Here is a 19,907-nt window from a genome sequence, read left to right on the forward strand (position 1 = left end):
TCAGTCCGGACAGTGGTGCGAGTGTGAGGCGGTGCCCAACTCCGGTGCTTTCACAGGACTCAGAGTCAGCAGCAGTAAACGCGTCGGTCAGACCAGTACGAGTCGGTGTAGCAAGGAGTTGCACGTCGGGGTGTCCTTCCAGTCGCAGTGCAGGCAACGGCTCGGTGAAGGCGTCAAGACGAGGTCGGTGAGCTCAGAGCTTGCGTTGTTCGAGGCGGACGTTGCTTGATGCGGTGCCTACAGGACACCGGGCCGGTCTTGAGAGTGGGTCACAGCTCCCTGCCTCTGTAGCCACTGAAACAGCATTTCCAGCAGCAATTCACAAAGGCTGGTGAAGTTCACTGGTCCTGGGACTTCAGTCAGGGGGCAAGCTCTCTTCCAGGCCCTTGGAGATCTTTAGCACAAGTTGAAAATAAAGTCCACAAAGTTCTTTCTCCTCTCTTTGGCAGTCAGGCAACACCTGTAGGCCAATCCCCCAAGCAGCACTTCAGCTTGGGAATAGTCTCTCCTCTGTTTCTTCAGGATCCTCTCCTCAGCAGAGGTTTCATCTTGTAAGTCCAGAAGTGATCTAATTTCATGGGATCAGGGTCCCAATATTTATACCCCGAAATCATTTGTTCTCTGAGGGGAGAGGGGCCCGTGCCTAGGCCAAACCAGTTCTGAAGCACTCTGTTTACCAGTGAAAAAATATGAGAGAGGACCCCACAAGTTCCAGGGAACAGGGTACTATTAACATTGAAAGTCAAAGGGCTATCCCTGGAAACATTTTATACAAGAGAGCCACTACCGGAGTGTTGTGCTCTTGTTTCACTCATTCACCCCACACACTGAGTAACTCATCTAAATCACTGGTCACTGACCAGAATACAACGTTTACAATCTATTTTTATTAAAAATGTACTCATTCAAAATTAAGTAAGAATTTCTACTGACAACATCAGATTAAAAATCATCTCATAGTGTAAACAAATTTACTGTTTAAAAAACCAAGCATAATACAAATACTAATGTCTAACATATTAAAAAAGACAACAATTCATGTATATGTGACATAAAACAATTTTCAACATAAAAATTGAAAGGCGAAGTACATAGATCACAATCCGCAAAGGTAAACACACATTATATTATCAATCAAAAGCAAAAGAACATAGAACATAACCCCCTTGTTTCAATAAAGCACTTGATACTGCTACCGATTAATTGATCCAAAGACCTTAGTCTAGATACAAAGGGATTTCCTGTATTGTTAGTGTTGTATCTCTGGAATCCCCTAGGTTTTAATGAATTCAATACGGAAAAAATGCGTCGACGTGTTTCGGTGTTGTAGCCCGTAGATATGGTCACACCTTCATCAGGACAGTATGTATGTAAGGGGTCATCAGGTTCGAGCGACCGTTTCCTTTCTGTGTGTTAAAAAAGCATCAATGTGGTCTTGTGGACCCATGGGGTGGGGGCCAGGGCCAGTAGGGCAGAGCGGAAATGCCTGGTGGGTGTGTGGAAGGGGAGGCGGTGGTTAAGGAGCCTTCACCTGTGAACTGCTTCCTCTGTTCCATATCCCAGGTTGCCTATTCAAAATGGACGGAGCATCTGAATCAATCAAACACTCAAGGTGTTTTATTGATTCAGATGCTCCGTCCATCACCACCCCCTTTTGTACCGCTTTTGGCCGCGATAAGTGTGGCAGGGTATGCTCAGACGTGAGTCCCTTGTTCACTTTGCCACTGGATTCAAGCAAGCCGGGCTGAAGACGGCTGTAATGCCAGAAACCGGTCCTCGGAAGCTTGTTTCCGGTCCAGGAAAGACATGGCTTGGCAGTTCCGGCTGGACTGTTCCCATGAGGCACAGGGTCAGACTGATTTGCATATAGCCATGTCTGAACTGGGGTGGCAGAGTGGGCTAAAGAACGGTGATAGATTAAACCTGATCTTTTGACTGGGTGAGAGTGTTTGATTGATTCAGATGTTCCGTCCATCACCACCCCCTTTTGTACCGGATTTATCAAAAAGGCTTGAATCTTCTTCTCCTGAAAGAACTTAATCATTTCCCTCAGTCTCCATCGTCTTTCTACGGTTGTGTGACAATAGTCCGGGCGGAAGAAGAATGATACCCCTTCGCTGGTTCTCTTTGCATCCGGTCTAGCCTTTTCTGCGATTGCCTGCCTCCGAACAAAATTCCCCAGAAAAATTAAAATTGCCCTGGGCTTGTCCCCTTCCCTCGCACTTCTTCGTATTTTAAAAGGAGTACGGTGTGCTCGCTGTATTTCTCCGGACCAGATCCAGCTGGAGAGCTCTCGAAATGACTGCTCAAAGAGCTTGATGATATACGCTCTGACGTCTGATCCTTCCACCCCCTCAGGTATTCCCAGGATCCTAAGGTTGTTACGCCTGAGCCTGTTCTCCATATCTTCAAGCTTCCACTGTATGTCTGCTACCTGAGAACAGTGAGCATCGACCTTGCTCGTCGCATCCGCGACCTCGGCTTCCATTGATACCACTCTCTCCTCAAGGTTTGATACTCTGTCCGTGGTATTGGAGCAGGCCTTAGATAACTTTCTGACAATGCCCTGCATCTTCCTCATTGCAGATTTACGATTGTCCTGGCGTGTATCTTCCCTATGTGCGATGATTTCTTGATGGATTATCTCCAGGAGGGAAATTTGGGATGATTCCACAGAGGGGCTTCCCTGCAATGGCATAGCGGATGAGTGATCCCAACTCATCTCTCATTGAGGATGATCTTGCCCCTTTAATGCAGTCAAAGACCTAACTGCTGTTGATGGAAGTTCTTGCTCGGGGTCACTGTCAGATTCCAGATTGCTGTCCCCCAAATAAGTAGGTGGCACAATCAGTGCTGCAGACTCACAAGTATCATTTAATTTTCAGGTCCTGGGCACCTGTACCACATTTACTTATATGTAAATTAAATATGCCAATTGGGTACATGCCAATGTTACCATGTTTTAGGGAAGGAGCACAAGCACTTTAGCACTGGGTAGCAGTGGTAAAGTGCCCAGAGTCCTAAGGCCAGCAAAAACAAAGTCAGCAAAAACAGGAGGTCTGAAGGCAAAAAGTCAGGGGAAACCACGCCAAGGATGCCTGGTCTAACAGTGTTCTACATTTCTGTAGTGTTCTATCCACAGGGAGTGCCTTCCAGTGTGTGGGTCCAACAAGATGGAAGAAATTAAATCTTGTCAGTACACAGGGCAGGTTTGGTGTGGGCAAGAGGTGACTGATTGATCTTAGATTACATGAGGGAATGCTTGGACAGAGAATGTGAAAGGTGACCCGGGGTAGTCCTGCAAATAGCACTGAAGTGGCTGTAATGCATTGGGCCATCTACGTTCCTTAAAGGCTTGTACAGCATGAGGTGGAAAAAGCGTATGGCCTTTGAGGCAACTGCACATTGCCTTCCGTCATGTACAGCATGAGGTAGGAGCAGGGCCTAGCTTTTGTCTCTACTACACATTACCTTCAGTCTGAGGAAAACGTGTAATATTTTACTTGGCATAAGCAACAGCCATTTTGGCTGTGGTGTCCATTTAATTTCCTTCGTAATTCTCCCGTCCTCTGCTGCTCATCTTTTTCTGCCTGTGCTATCTATTTCAGTTGACTTCCTGACTCAGCTAAAAGCAATGTACATGCTGAGAGTTTGTAGCTGCCAGAGCACCTGGTTTCAGATGTTAACTGTCAATCATGTCTTGCTGCCATAAGCACTCCTGCTCCCCCTCCCACTTTGCTGACCTTGTGGTTTTTCAACTGTTGTTGTTTGCTGATAACTTTCTAAAACTTGTTCTTCATATTTCTGTTCACATGCTTACACTACAGTATACCTGTATAAAAAGAGCTGTGTTCTGTGAATTCAGTGTACTACATCAGGCATCACTTAAGAGTGCTGTGTGGATGTGGTCCCACTCATGAGTGATTAATACCCTTGTTACTTATTTCCAACTCCAGTGCTGATCTCTGTTTTGTTGGTCTTTGAACCCATAGAAAAAAGGGTGACCCTGCACCAGTGTACCGCTAAAAAGGTACATTTCCACAAGTCATGTACAGCATGAGGTAGGAGCCGGGCCGGGCCTCTGTCTCTACTTCACATTACTTTCAGTCATGTACAGCATGAGGTAGGAGCAGGGCCTGGCCTTTGTGTCATATGCACATTGCCTTCAGTCATGTACAGCTTGAGGTAGGAGCAGGACCTGGCCTTTGTGTCATCTGCACATTGCCTTCAGTCATGTACAGCTTGAGGTAGGAGCCTGGCCTTTGTCTCTGCTGCACATTGCCTTCAGTCATGTGCAGCATGAGGTAGGAGCAGGGCCTGGCCTTTGTGTCATCTGCACATTGCCTTCAGTCATATACACCATGAGGTAAGGAGCAGGGCCTGGCCTTTGTGTCATCTGCACATTGCCTTCAGTCATGTACAGCTTGAGGTAGGAGCAGGACCTGGCCTTTGTGTCATCTGCACATTGCCTTCAGTCATGTACAGCTTGAGGTAGGAGCCTGGCCTTTGTCTCTGCTGCACATTGCCTTCAGTCATGTGCAGCATGAGGTAGGAGCAGGGCCTGGCCTTTGTGTCATCTGCACATTGCCTTCAGTCATGTACAGCTTGAGGTAGGAGCAGGACCTGGCCTTTGTGTCATCTGCACATTGCCTTCAGTCATATACACCATGAGGTAGGAGCAGGGCCTGGCCTTTGTCTCTACTGCACATTGCCTTCAGTCATGTGCAGCATGAGGTAGGAGCAGGGCCTGGCCTTAGTGTCATCTGCACATTGCCTTCAGTCATGTGCAGCCTGAGATAGGAGCAGGGCCTGTCCTTTGTGTCATCTGCACATTGCCTTCAGTCATGTACAGCATGAGGTAGGAGCAGGGGCTGATCAAAGGCTAGGCCCTAAATACAGTCAAAGTATTACCGGAAGTTACTGTGTGTAGCTATGCTGTTGGTCTTTCTGTTTTAATATAAGAAAATCAGCAGATTAAAAAATAGTGGCAGAAATCTATGGCTCTGGCTGGTTCCTTGAACTCTTAGAATCTAAAACCGAGCCACAGATCTCATGCATAAAAAAATGTCACAGAGCTCGTAGTTTCTGATGATTCACAAATCCTGTGTCAAACTGTACAACATGAGGCACCTAACCCCCCCTCCTCCCGAGCTCCCACATCCCCCCAATATCTTCCCTGCAGTCTACAGTTGTTCTCATTGTCCCTTTATACGCCCAGCCATTTTTACTACAACAATTCATGCTGTGGTTCCTCCTGGATCTGCCTTGGAAGAAAGGACGAAGGTATTTATTTTTCAAAACTGACTGCAGCTTAGTTTACCTTGTTTGACTGCTCGTTGTGTTTTATTGCAAAACAAATGCTGAGTGGATGTTCAATTTACCACTGAAGGATCATGAGTTGAACCAGTCTCCAAAAGCTCTCTCTTGATTTATTTGATTTAATTTGAACAGTTTTCCCTATGGCTACATGCAGCAGGAAGTGGTCAAAGGGACTGGCCGAGGTTGCCCTGGGTTGGCAGTACACAGGCATGTGTCTTGCCCTAGATTCACAGGGGCAGATTTACAAGCCCCTTGTGCCACTTTTGCCTCACTTTTCCCATGTTAAAAATGACGCAAAAGTGGCACAAGGGGCTTGTAAATCTTCCCCACAGTTCTTTGGGGAATTCACCAACCGAGGGCACCGTCTGTGGTGGCCAACCAAGACCAGTGTGCCATTGTAGGTATCATATGTACCCCACGGGAGGCCCTTTGAGGCGCCCCACCCCTCACTACGGCCTGGGCTAGGGTTGCTCCTTTTATGGCCTTTTCTGTTTTATGTTTGGGGCAAGGGAACCAAGCCTTGCATCCTGAAATGGCTGCAGCAGAAGAAAATGTTTTCTTGCATCAGCCAATCATAGAACTAATCCATGGTTGAATCGCTGAACTATGGGTCTGAAAGAGGCATGAGAGAAAATTCTCCCTCCTCCAATGGGATTCCTTTAATGTTTTATATCTGACTTTTCAGAAGATCCACTGTTCCTAAATGTCCAAGTTACACAAAAGAGTTAACCCTTTAAAGCCTGCTAGGTAACTGTTTAAATAACTTATATCTCAAAAACTGCTTAATGAAATTACACCAAACCAACACATGCATGCTTTCAGAGCAAAGTTGTGCTTTCACTCCAAGTTCAGTGTAACTTTGTTTTTCAGTTTTGGCTGTAGCAGCAAGCCAAGCATGCAATGGAAGTTCAATGGGAAAAGACATATTTTTTTCGCCTCCTCCTAACTTACACCCCTACAAGGATCTGCATGAAAATTGACAATACAGACCATAGCAGACTCTGCCATGCGATTGTCACATTTGGTACAGATGCAAAAAGAGCAGATGGTGGATGGAATGCTGAATTAATCAAGCATTCACCCCAGTCACAGATCTGGGTTAAATCCATAATTTTTTTGCATGCCACGCCATTCCAGTTTAGAACCAGCCACAAATCACTCTTGACCCTGTTCCCCATGGGAACAAACCAGAACGAACTGCCAGGCCAGGTCTTCCCTGGACCAGAAACAAGCATCCTTGGACAGGTTTCAGGGTAACACCCCTCAACAGCCAGGCTAGCTTGAAGCAGGTGGTGTAGCAAGCAATGCATGGCGAGCAAAAGAACAATGGATTTAACACTGATCTATTGACTGGGGATAAATGTTTTGATTTGTTCTGCATTCCATCCATCATTTGGGTGTCTTATGCTTTCTCGCCCTAAGTACGCCAGGTATATCCATTTTTTGTGGGTCCCAGGCTCACTGTGCCACTGAATTCAAGCTAGCCTGGCTGATGAGGTGTGAAACCCCGAAACTGGTCCTAGGATGCTTGTTTCTGGTCCCGAGAGGACCTGGCCTGGAACGTCGGGCTGGACTGGTACCGTGGGGAACAGGGTCAAGACTGATTTGCATATGGCTGGGTTTAAACTGGAATGTGTGGCAGGCATCAAATCAATGCACTTTACCCAGATCAAATTCTTTTTCGTTTAAGGGGTCCACAGAGCCCACTCAAGGCATCTGCCACTGCATAGAACATTACATAATATTACCAGATTCAATAAACTGCATATATATAGAAGCAACATTGAAAAATGTAAAACATTCTGTAAATGGAAAGACATTTTAAATTGGATGCTATAAATTAAGTTAGAATCCTCAGATTGATTCATGAGAGCAGAGCAAGTGCATCAAACGGAACCTGGCATGGACAATGGCTGACCTCAATTGAATTTAAGAAAACTGTTTTCCCATTAAAATTAACATTTTGATTGTATTGTATATTTATTTGGGATTCAAAGAAAATAGTAATCATGGGCGGAGAACTCCACTCTGCTCGTGGAGTGTGTGGAGATTTGCGTACTCCACGTGCCGCGGAGAACGCAGAGTAGGCAAATCTCCGTACACTTCAGCGGCGGAGCAGGGTTGGCCAGCTCCCACCCCCCCTATTAACTATTGATTACAAATTAAATAAAAAGAGTTTAAAGTAAACTAAAACCACGCACAGTTTTCAGAGAGACATTGATGAAGAGGAGGAGGGCAGCCCGGGGACGCCGCAGCCAAGGTAAGTGGATTTAATTTACTTTAAACTTTTTTTATTTCATTTGTAATCAGTTGTTAATAAGGGGGGTGGGAGGCGGGTAGCAGAGCGGACCTACGCAGGAGTTTCACGGAGTTTATCCTCCGCGTAGCCCAGCTACGCCCAGGGTTAGAAAATAAATCATTATTTATGTGTTTGTTTGAAGAATGCTTATTTCAGTCTTTATTGTGTATTTATTTGCAGTTCAAATCATGGGAAATGCATAGGTGATTGCCGCTGGCTTCCAGTAATGAATTAGAGTGGGCCTGGTTTCCAATAATGACTCGGTGTGGGTTCCCGAGTTCCACTAATGATTAAGTGGACTGTAGTCATAAGGGTAAAAACACAGTCTTAGAATACCTCTCCAGTGCACCTTTAGAACATATTGCTTTCCTAGCCAATTTATGTTCCAATTGAGCGCTATGCACCCTTTCATCCCATATTTCCAAACATTTCTTTGGAGGAAGTTGGTTTTCTAGGAATAGTGAAATTCAGGATGTACTTAGATTTTAAAGCTTTTTATTGAGTTTTTAAAGGCTACAAATGCATAAAATTATACATAAAATCATATAACAAATGTTATAGAGAGAACATAGGTAAATACAAAATAAACCTAAAGGGTAAGAGAAGGTACGGAGAGGAGGATAAGGAGGCAGGGTCAGATTAGTCGTAGAATCTGTCACGGTGCGTGGGTTACTGAGGGGGCTGGTAAATGATACATAACTCACTTTTGAGCAGAGGCATCAATGACAGTTGTAGAGACATTGACAATTCTGAAGAGTTTTGTGATAGGTGACACCAGGTTGCTGGCAAGTAAGTGATAAAACATAATGTTGTAAACACAGTAATACATGTATGTTAGCCTGGTATGTAGAGTAAGCCAGCAAGTCAGGTGCAGGAGTGTGGCAACCTCTGATCTGCGTATACCTAGACTATATGTGCTTTATGCAGGATTTTGGTCCCCTGAATAGGGTGGGTGTGAACTCTGAAGTACAGAGACTCATAAATGATGAGATTAGTCAAGCACTATCCAGTGATAATTGTGGAAAGAGAATAAGGTAAGACATAAAAATGGTAGTAGTCTTAGGTTTGGTTACGTATGATGATTAGGGAGATTTTAATATGGAGAGATAACTGTATATGGGGTGTTTCCGAGGAGGCTTTCTTGTGGCCGAGTAGTTGTCCAACGTATCCCAGATGGGTTTAGAGGGTGTCTTCCATGGTGAGTTTTTAAGTGAGATTTTGTCTGCGCCCCTGATGTAGGATATCCAGTTGATATAGGAGTTAAAGACGGCTTTCTGCATGCTTTTCCAGTTGGATAGAACTAATTTAGTTGCAGAAGTTATAGGTAACTCTAACAAGGCACAGTTGGATGGATTATCGAGATTAGCGTCAAGGAAGCCCTTAATGAGGAAGGCAAGTCTGGATATTTGGGGCCCGATGTAGGTAATCCCAGATTACTGATTCTTGAATACCGAATCACACCGATTCGGTATTTAAGAACTGGCAATCGGGATGTAGGTATTTTTACCGATTCAATTACTGAATCGGTAAGATTCGGTAATTACCGAATCTGTATTTACTGATTCTGTAATTGCCATTGACTCCTATGGGCCTTGAGGCCCATAGGAATCAATGCCAAATACTGAATCGGCAAATACCTATTCGGTAAAAGTACCGAATTTACAAGGGGGACAGGGTGTCACTTTGACACCCTGTTGCACCCCTCACTTGTGCATGGGTGCACATGTTGCTGACATACATGCCTTTAGGGCATGTATATCTGCAACATGGCACATTTTTAAAGCAAAAAAAAATGCTATTTGAAGGGTTTTCATTATTTACCACCAACTTCTAGTTGGTGGTAAATAACGAATTCTTAAACCCTTGTAGCACTGATTACAGTGCTACCTACATGTAAAATTACAGAATCGGTAATTTTACCAATTCGGTATTTTACCGAATCGGTAAAATTACAGATTCGGAAAAATTACTGATTCTGTAATTTGACATGCCCCTACATCTCAACATCCACATACCGGTCGGAAACTGCCGAAAATCGGTATTTTCGGCCGTTTCCGACCGGTATTTGCCTACCTACATCGGGCCCTTAGTACCAACACAAGTTTAGTTAGTATCACCACTTTACCACTACTGTCCCCAGCTGTAAGGTTAACTTTGACTGATGAACTCAGTGCTTTCAGTATAGCAAGCTGGTTTGTGTTGTGTATTATAAGCTAATTTATAAATGGATGTGTATATTACCTGCAGCATATTTCTCTTCGTATTCGTGTTTTTAACACATTTCTGACTTGTTCGTTTCTCAAGGTGTACACAAAAGGATTCATTAAAGCGGAAATAATGTTAACGAACAAATGCACTGTTTTGTAGACCTCCACTGAAGGGTGCATTGCTGGGCTGACTTGAAGCAAGATGGTGCCTCCATAGACGAGTATAACCATGGTCAAGTGGGAGCTGCATGTGGAGAACGCCTTCTGTCTTCCTTTCATTGATGGGATTCGCACAATCTTGGAAATGATGAAGCCGTAGGACACGACAGTTAGCCCCAGAGAGCTCAGCAGGAAGGCGAGCGCTGAGATGATATCGATGGTGTGGAGGATCCTTGTGTCCCTACAAGCCAGCTTCACGACAGACAGGCCATCACAGTAGAAATGGTTTATGACGTTGGGACCACAGTAGGGAAGCCCTGTTATGATAATAGTTGGGTAGAGGTTACAAATGAGTGAACTCACCCATGCTCCAATAATGAGCCGTACGCAGAACCGGCCTCTCATGATGGTGGTGTAACGCAGTGGGTTGCATATCGCCACAAAGCGATCCAAGGACATGATTGGCAGAAGTAAAAGAATAATGGATCCGAGATAAGCAAAGATAAAAGACTGCATGAAGCAGTTGGCCTTTGGAATTGATTTGTGCAGCGAGAGCATCTGCACTAGCATTAAAGGCACAATGTTGGAGATGTTAATGGTCTCCAGCAGGGATAGATTCCACAGAAAGAAATACATGGGTGTGTGTAGTCGTCGGTCTATGCCTATTAAGGTAATCATGAGAACATTTCCCAATGCTGTGACCATGTATGTGAACAGAAGAATGATGAACATTAGAATCCGCAGTTCAGGACTTCCGGTGAAACCCACAAGTATGAATTCTGTCACCAAGCTCTTGTTCTTCGTGTCCATGACTGTTCAACGGATTCCCTAAACAAGAGAGGTGTTTTAAAGGTCAATTACTAGTAGTATGCAGACCTTGGATAAATGGTTTGGTATGTAGCATTTACAAGCTTACTTATTGGGTAGACCAATTAATACTCAATAGGGCAAATGCTACTCACTCACATGACTTGTGATGCGGATTTGTTTGTTCATGCCATCCACTCTCCCGGGGTGATGTGGATTGCTTAGTAGTTGAGTAGCTAAAGGCAGGGTTAAGTATATTGCATATTCATGATGCTACACTTTCCATTGGTTGTATATTGAAGGATGTTATTATCTTTGTACATTCAATTACTGCTAACGATGCACTAGTTTTCCGGTATATCTAAGGCCTGAACACGTGAATGTTTAATATTAAAGGACCAATTCACAAAGCTAGTTGTGTGTCGATTTGTCCTACGCATTAAATAACCATTTGTTAAGAATGAGGCCACAAGAGAAGGTAAGAGCAGGAGTTAATTCCGTTAGGTCATTCAGCACCTGCTCCTAGTCTCTCATCAACCTTCTAAGGTGAGCTCTCACTTAACATTCTAAGGTGGAATGTACCAATGGGTGAAAGGAACAGGGGTGAGAAGGAAAGGAGAAGGGTGGGAGGAAGGAGGGAGAATATAAGGAGAATACATTAAGTTACAACACATCTCCCTTTGAATAAGGGATATACTGCACTTACATCAGGAAACAAGTTAATAATTGCACAAAGATAAATGTCCATGCTAAAGATACAATTTATAATCTGCTGGCCAAGACAGTGGCTGATGAGACCTGGGTTTAATGGAGGCAGATGCGTTGGATGTTGATCCGCCTTGGTGTACTTCACTGGAAGATACTAACGATTGTACTTTTGGGCAGCTTGCTACATTGCCCATGTGCCTGTGTTGTGTGGCGTTTAGAGATCCGAGTAATTTGTCCCGATTCATGCCCTTATATAGACATAGAGATCAATCCCTCATTTAGACATAGCCCTTGCAGACCAAATACAGGCATGGCTACTTCCACCCGTACCAAACGTCACAACAATTTCTTGGAAAATCGACTTAAGCAGTTAGGGAACTTCCCCTTGCTTGAATATTGATTTGTCCAAGAACTCATGTACTTTGAAAAGAACAACTATTCCCTAGGGGTTCTTTCCTGACATTATTATGCCTGACTTTACGTCAATCTATGGCATTCCTAAACATCTTCAAGGTATAAATATACCTTCACGTGCTATGGCAAACTACGGTGGTTCGGAGCAGTTCGACTACTTGCCCGACGCAGCTCGCTTCAGCAAGTGCAGAAGGAAGCCGACCCTCCAGCTGATGCACTGATCAAGAGGCTGTCTTTCTCTCGCCGAGAATTCAGCTCTGGTGTTTCCAAGCTCCCCTTGCGGGGTATTGGTAAATCGAGTCCTGAGACAGAGATTCCAGACCTCCTTCATTCTAATCCAAGGTATGAAGCTGATTAGAACCTAGAGAAACCTTTGGTAGATTCTTGGCAAAAACAACTAAACCTATGCTACACAACACTTACTTCTTCCCGCGTACTAGACTTAGGTTAGGTACATTGGGGTAGGCGTATTTAGAAGCACCAGTTGAGTATTTTTAGTCAATGTTATTTATGTATGTATTTTTTTACGGCTTAGAAACCATACAATGCTTTTACAGTAGTATTTTATAATACTATTCTCGCTGTACGCATTATACTTTGCAGTGTGCTTAACGATTGTAGCAGTTCACTTGTCTTGTATGAGAAATAAGAATCTTCAATAAACCTTTTTATTGAAAACGCCCGTCTCTCTATTTCTCTAAAAACTCTGTTGAAACGAAGCATGCACAATTGACTGAGTGAAATACTAATCTATTGTTTCTGCGACTCTAGAGATATATTTCTTATTCTTGGGAAACAAAGTTGTCATGTTTATGCGGTTGTCAGAAACAAATCCCTTCTTGTGAATTCGAGAAAGTTTCTAGGGACCGCTGAGCTAGCTGGCACTCACTATTAAGTTTAGTATATTTAATAGACACCTAGTCGACCTCAGTCCTACGTCTAATCTATAGGATATATTATTCCAATGCGCAGAGCCTATTGGGAATATAGGAACTACACTACACCAGGTGCTCCCGTCTTCCAGCTCGACTGAATTTTTTGTTGACTCTTTTTTATTCTTAAAGATTTAGAAAATGAGGAAATTCTGTCTCGAGAAATGTTAGGTTTCTTAATGATTACCCACTGACCTTCTTGCCAACTCTTGTTGACTGCACCCCATTTCTGGTAATATCTAGATTTGTATTCTAATTGATGCTTCTCTACTTTTCCTAGAACAGATTTCCTGTCTACCCAGACCGGACATCCTCCATTGAGCCAGTTGGGTGTGAGTTTGGAACCTGGATTACGCCCTTTAAGAGAGGCAAAAGGAGTAGTTCCAGTGACAGCATTTGGTGTGATGTGATATGATCAGAACATCTTTCTTATGGCTACTTCCACTGGTTCATGGGATGCTAAGGTTAATTGTGTGGTATCCATCATCATCCTATTAGCTCTTTCTACCAATCCATTGGCTTTTGGACAGTAGAGCGGAGATTTGAGGTGGGTCATGGATAAGATATGTAACAACAAAAAGAGAGATAGGGAGATTCAAGACACACTCTTAATCCCCGGTCAAGGTACTCAAACAAAAGAAGAGGGTCAGTGGAATAAGAGTAAACCACATAAAGGAGCAAAAATTGAAGCTAACCTCACTTCGGTTAGTAAAGAAAGCCCTCACTCACCGACATGGTCAGTGACATGCTTCATCATTGGGCCCCACTAAAGAGGCCGAGTGCCTCTTTAGTGTGCTGCGACGCAAGAACTACTGCGGAGCAGGTTTTGTGTGAAGGCTTACAGTGAAATATAGGTAAAAAATGTCCCAAGTGTATCAAAAAAACTATTTGTAGATCACTCGGACACGGTTATAAAAATTATTTTATGTGTTAGGAATTTAATCCAAAATTAATTGTATGGTTAATTCCCTTTATTAATAAAATCAGTCAACATGTTTCTGCCTCTGAAACGGTGTTATTTTACCAGGCAGTCATCAGGACCTTTCGTTGTGCTAAAACCTGGCGGTATGAGCACTCTAAGGCTCACCCTTACCTAGGGGCGTGAAAGTGAAAAAAAGAAAAAAGTGAAAGTGCAAGGGAAAAGAGCGATTGCTCAGTCCCTATTACTCCTGGTTTAGGAGGCTTACCAAAATCAGGTTTTCTGCACCTGAAAAAGGATTGCGATCTGCACCATGGGTCACGGGAGGGGGGCGGAGGTGTAATTGGCACACCGCCCTCGACGCCAGGCACCCTCTTGGAACCTGTGACTCCCTCGTACCGGACCCCGACGAGGGAGTCACAGGTTCCAAGTCACAGGTTTCAAGAGGGAAAACTGCCTTTTGTCCTAGAAAAGAATTAGCCCCGCCACGCCCCCTCCGACAGCCAGGCTCCTGCAGCAGCCTCATGGGGACTTGAGCTCTGGGTCCCAAATGTATCATTTCCGTCTGAGTCGGTTCCAGCAATGGGGGGGGGAGAGGGAGGGGGGGGTAACACTATCTTTGTTTCCTTCCTTCTCTGGGCGCCATCTCTGCCTCCGACCCATCTGTAACACAATTATTCAAGGTCCCTCTATGGGCTTTACCAATGCTTCGTTTATAAACACATATGGTACAATACACTAATAAAATAACTTGGAATTTCCCTTAGAAACGCAGTGTGCCTAGTTTCGTGCGTTCCAGTTTGAGTGCTGATGCTCTGCCCCCTCGTTCCTAAATGTCCGCTCTTTATTTTTATCGTTTTTAGCGCCTCGAAGAGCCCGGCATCCGGTGACGCAGCGGCGCTGTGATGACGCCTTCCTGAGGGAATCAGCGCGCGCTCCTCTCCTCAGCGAGGCCCGGCCGCCCCCGAGAGGCCTCACGTTTCAACCAATCACGGAGCTTCTTGCACAGAAACCCTCCAAAAATGCCCCTTGGTTCAGCCCCCAACTCCCCAGGGGGAGGGGGAGAGTGGCTGGACCGGGGGTCTCAGTGGAGGCCTCCCCCCCCCAGACCCCCAGAGCTGCCCCTTGGTTCAGCCCCCCACTCCCCAGGGGGAGGGGGACAGTGGTGTAAAGGTAGAAATGAACTTCCAGCTGGTAATGAATATCAGGAAACAATGTTGAAGTTGTTAGGTAAGATTTATTACCATAATTAAAGAGCACACCACAGGAGCACATCCGTACGCAGCAAACTCCAACTGAAGAAGTCGCAGACTCACAGTTGAAGTCCACAGGTAAGGAGTGTCACGAGGGATGCGTCTCTTGAAAGAAAACACTCTTCAAGAGACGCGCGTGAAGGAACACATAACATTAGAATATAGTACACGTGAACATTGAGAATACTTACGAAACTCTAAGAACTCCACATCTCCTCCCTCCTCACCAAATAAGGAACAGAAAGAAAACGTAACTATAATAAATAAAACTTAATTAAAATAATAATCTCTAAAACGAGTGGGAAAGGAGCAGTTCCTATGAGTTCTAGAAGTACTATCAGAAACATGAGTAACGGTGGATGAACAAGTAGTTTCATCATTTTCAACATTGTTAGGAATAGGAAGTGAAACTTCCAGTGAAGGTGAAACTTCTTCATTTGAAATTTGGGTGACTTGAGAAGGAGAAGTAGCATCATTAGAAGCTGGGAATTCCAACTGTGGCAAATCAAGAAAAGAACAAGAATGAATACCATTCTCACTTTTGGTTCTGAGGATGCTCTTAGCTTGTTCAGAAGTTAGCTTAACAAGTGAACGTTTATTTCGCCATCCTCTTTTATCCAAAAATAAAGAACCTTTTGACACTTTAAGTACCTGGGTAGGAAGTGAAAACTTAGATAGGCCTTTCTTAACTCTATCCATGGACTTAAACATGACCCAATCACCTACTATAAATATTTCAGGGGTAGAAACAACTTTGGCATTAAAATTTCGTCTTTGTACAGCTTGTTGTTTCTCAACATTACTCTTAAGAATTAATTTGTCAGAACAGGCTAGACAACTAGAATTTTCTGAAATCAATTTTTTGATCCAGGAGGGACAAACAGTACCATGTGGGTTCCTTTTTTTAAGTAATCTGAAAGGTGATATGCCAGTGGTGGAGTGTGGGGTAACCAAGTATGCCCAAACCTTTTCTCTTAGGAAAACCTCAACATTTTCTTTACAAGAATGAGCAGTCTGAATGCCCTCTTTTAAAAATCGGTTCATGCGTTCAATTAAACCATTTGACATGGGGGAATAAAGGGCTACTCTCAAGTGTTTGACATCAAACTTCTTCAAGAATTCCTCCATAACATTAGAGCAAAAATGCGAACCATTGTCACTGACAATTTCCTTGGGGGGCCCTTCCATTCTAAAAATCCTCTGTAAGAATCTCATGGCTGAAATAGAATCTGGGTTGGTACAAAAATCAAAGTCAAACCACTTGGAGTAATAGTCTACAACAGAGACAATGTAGCGTTGAGATTGAGGAAGAATCTCAAAGGGTCCGGAAAAATCAATGGCCAACTTGACCCAAGGTTCATCGGGAATGGGAACATTATGTAATGATAAATTCTGCAATTTCCAATGTTTATCAGAAGCTAGGCAAGTGCTACATGCATCAATCCAATCATTGACATTCCTTTCCATGGCGGGCCACCAGAAATGTTCTTTTAATTTGCGTGAGGTCCCGCCTACACCCAAATGACCTTGATGTGCTGTAATAAATAACTTTTTGCGTAAAATTAAAGGTGGAACACATCGATCGCCCCTAAAAATGATCCCATTGACAATTTTTAATTCTTCAGAAACTTGTGCAAAGGACTTCAAAGAAGCAGGAAGAGAACGAATTCTGGGCCAGCCTGAAATTATTAAATTCTTCACCGCTACAATAGTTTCATCCTCAGCATAATATTTGAACCAATCCTCTTCGGAAATAGAAAGAGGGGAGAGAATTAAATCCTCCAAGGAGGCAACAACGCACTCAACATCATCTCCAAGAACATCATTATTATCTTCTAAAGGTAACCTTGAAAGAGCATCGGCCCTCATGTTCCTGCCTCCAGCAATGTGGTGAATACTGAAATTGAAGTCATGTAATTTGGAAAGGATTCTCACTAACCTCGAAGAGGCTTTACCAGTGCCATTTCCATTTAAGAGATGTATTAAAGGTTTATGATCAGTGTATAACAAAAAATGAGAACCCCAAATGTAGACTTTAAATTTTTCTACAGCCCAAACACAACCTAGGGCTTCCTTTTCAATGGTGCTGTAATTATGTTCAGCATTGCTGAGTGATTTTGATGCAAAACCAATGGTATGCTCTACAGAACCATTCCATTGACAAAGAACAGCACCTAGACCTTTCTGACTAGCGTCCACGTAAATGCCACATTTAAGGCCTGGTGTAAAGGATGATAGAGCTGGAGAATTTATAATGACTTTCTTAATGTTATTGAAAGCTAAATCTGCTTCATCATTCCACAAAAATGAGATATCTTTTTTAATTAAAATCCTAAGGGGTTGAACTAATTGAGAATAATTCATGACAAATCTTGAGTAATATTCGGTGAGACCAAGAAATGATCTCAAAGCATCTTTGTTGTTTGGAATGGGTACATTTTGAATAGCTTGAGTGAGGGAAAGTTTGGGTTTGATACCCATGGTGGAAATGGAATGACCTAAATAGTCTAATTCTTCCACAAAGAACTTGCACTTATTTTTACCAAGAGTGATCCCAACTTCACTGAAGCGAGATAGTACAATGCGTACATCCTTAATATGTTCATTAACGTTCTTGGAATGGATTAAAACATCATCTTGATATGCTTGCACACCCTTAATATTACATAAAACGCTGTCCATAAATTTTTGAAAAACACTTGCGGCACTTGCTAAACCAAAAGGGAGTCTTAGATATTGAAAGGCCCCAAACAGAGTAATAAATGTGGTGAGTTCGGATGAACATTTGGTCATGGGAATTTGGTGGTACGCACTCCTTAAATCTAAGAGCGTAAACAATTTGGACTCAGCAATTCCAGTGAGAAGTTCTTGAATTCTGGGTAAGGGGTAACAGTCGATTAAAATATTCTGATTTAATGATCGAAGGTCGGCACACAAACGGATGCTAGAATCTTTTTTTTTAACGACCACGATAGGACTGACCCATAAAGATGAATCAACAGCTTCAATTATCTTCTCATCTACCATTTTCAATAGTACCTTTTTTAAATCATCTCTCACATTGAGAGGAACATTTCTCAATTTGTGAATTACTGGGATAGCATTTGGTTTGAGTCGAATGCGATGCTCATAGTTCTTGATCATACCGACAGAATCATTAAAGACTTCGGGGAAATCTGAAATGATTTTGTTAACTATTCCTACATCAATGAAATTAACAAAGGACACATCACATTGTTCATTTATCTGAACAGGACAATCAGATCCAGGGACAAGTTTGAGACCCATTTTGGCAAGATCTTGCCACCCAATAATGCATTTCCCATCAGTCGCAACATAGACTTTTGTATGGATACATCTGCTCAAACAAGTTACATTAGTAATAAAGAAACCCCACATTTCAATGCTTTTCCCAGCATATGCTTTTGGTATGATATCCAATGGTTCAAGAGTAATTCTGGGGGACCAATGAGTATTGAACAGTAGTTCAGATATAATGGTAACGGGGGCACCTGAATCCGCCATCATGTTGATTGTTAAATGATCAACAATTACCTGGCAAGTCGGATCTTTTGCGTGTCCCGAACCATTGGAATTAACCATACATATAGAAACTGAATGAATAGAAAGAATTTCTTTTTCAATCAAATTTCTGTTAGGAGTAACGATTTCAATAGTATTAATAGTAGTATTTTTCATTTCAGAGTCAATAAATTGAATGTCATCAGAGTTTTCACCTGTAAAGCAAGATATGTTATTAATTTGAGAACTTTTTTCGGTTGCGACAAACAGATTGAAAATGTCAAATTTTTTGACAAAAAGTGCACTTTTTTCCTTGAGCTGGACAAATTGGGCTGTTACTTAAGTGCTTTTTAGAACCACAACGAAAACAAAAGGTATTTGTTCTCCTTTGAAATGGTTTCTGAAAAGGCTTATTTCTAGTATAAACAGCATTAATATTTAAATCAGGTTGAGGGAATGAATTAGCTTCAGTAATACATTTGGAAGATACAATTGATCTTTCGATACCCTTAGCTATTTCTAAAACTTCAGATAAAGTAGGGTCTCTGCAACTCAATATTCTCTCTTGAATCTTCTTGTGACAGCAATTATATACAAACTGGTCTCTTAAAGCAGTTTCTAGATAAGTTCCAAAACTGCACTCAGCAGCGAGGTTTCTCAAAGCAGAAATAAATTCTTCAATAGACTCATCCTGTTCTTGACGTCTTTTCATGAAATTAAAGCGTTCAAGTATAACACTAGGTTGCTCAAGGAATTTCCTTTTCAATTTTAAAATTGCAGCTGAGTATTCATTAATATCACCTCCACCAGTAGAAGATGGCAGAGGATTGGGTAAATTGTTAAAAATCTGTCTGCCTTCTTTACCCAAATTGCTATAAAGTATTGCCAGTTTCCTTTTAGGAGAGTATTCATCAGCTCCTATGGCGATTAAATAACTTTCAAAGTTTTGAAACCAATGCCTCCAAGGTTCTTTAGGCTTTCCTGGTACTGGTAGAAAATAATTTAAAGTAACTATCTGCTGGTTCGTGGCCATGTTGTTTATAATTAAGTACCAATGAAGAAGTGTAAAGTCAGGTTTGTAAAATTTTAAATTTGTTCAAAACCCGTTTGACTATTCCTTTAAAAACTCTTTATAAGACATAAAATTCAATGTAATTCTTTCAAAACCGCTCACCGTAAGTCTTTTATAAGGTTAATTGAGGTTGTTTCCTTTCCGACTCTTACGATCGGTAAATCGTTGTTATGGTAACCAGAAAACAAACCAATATGGCCTCCAAGCGTAGCTACGCTCCTGCATGCATGCGCGATGACGTATGCTCGAGACGAGATGACAATCTCGCTCACGTCATGAGTGACGCGCAACGGGGT

General features: G+C 42.7%; 1 protein-coding gene across 1 annotated transcript in view; it reads left to right on the plus strand.

Moving 5' to 3' along the window:
* The window catches only part of LOC144805946 (uncharacterized), a 389,169-nt gene that overhangs the window by 86,367 nt on the left and 282,895 nt on the right, over positions 1 to 19,907 (plus strand).

This window comes from Lissotriton helveticus (genome assembly GCF_964261635.1).
Source record: "Lissotriton helveticus chromosome 1_1 unlocalized genomic scaffold, aLisHel1.1 SUPER_1_unloc_34, whole genome shotgun sequence".
NCBI lineage: Eukaryota > Metazoa > Chordata > Amphibia > Caudata > Salamandridae > Lissotriton > Lissotriton helveticus.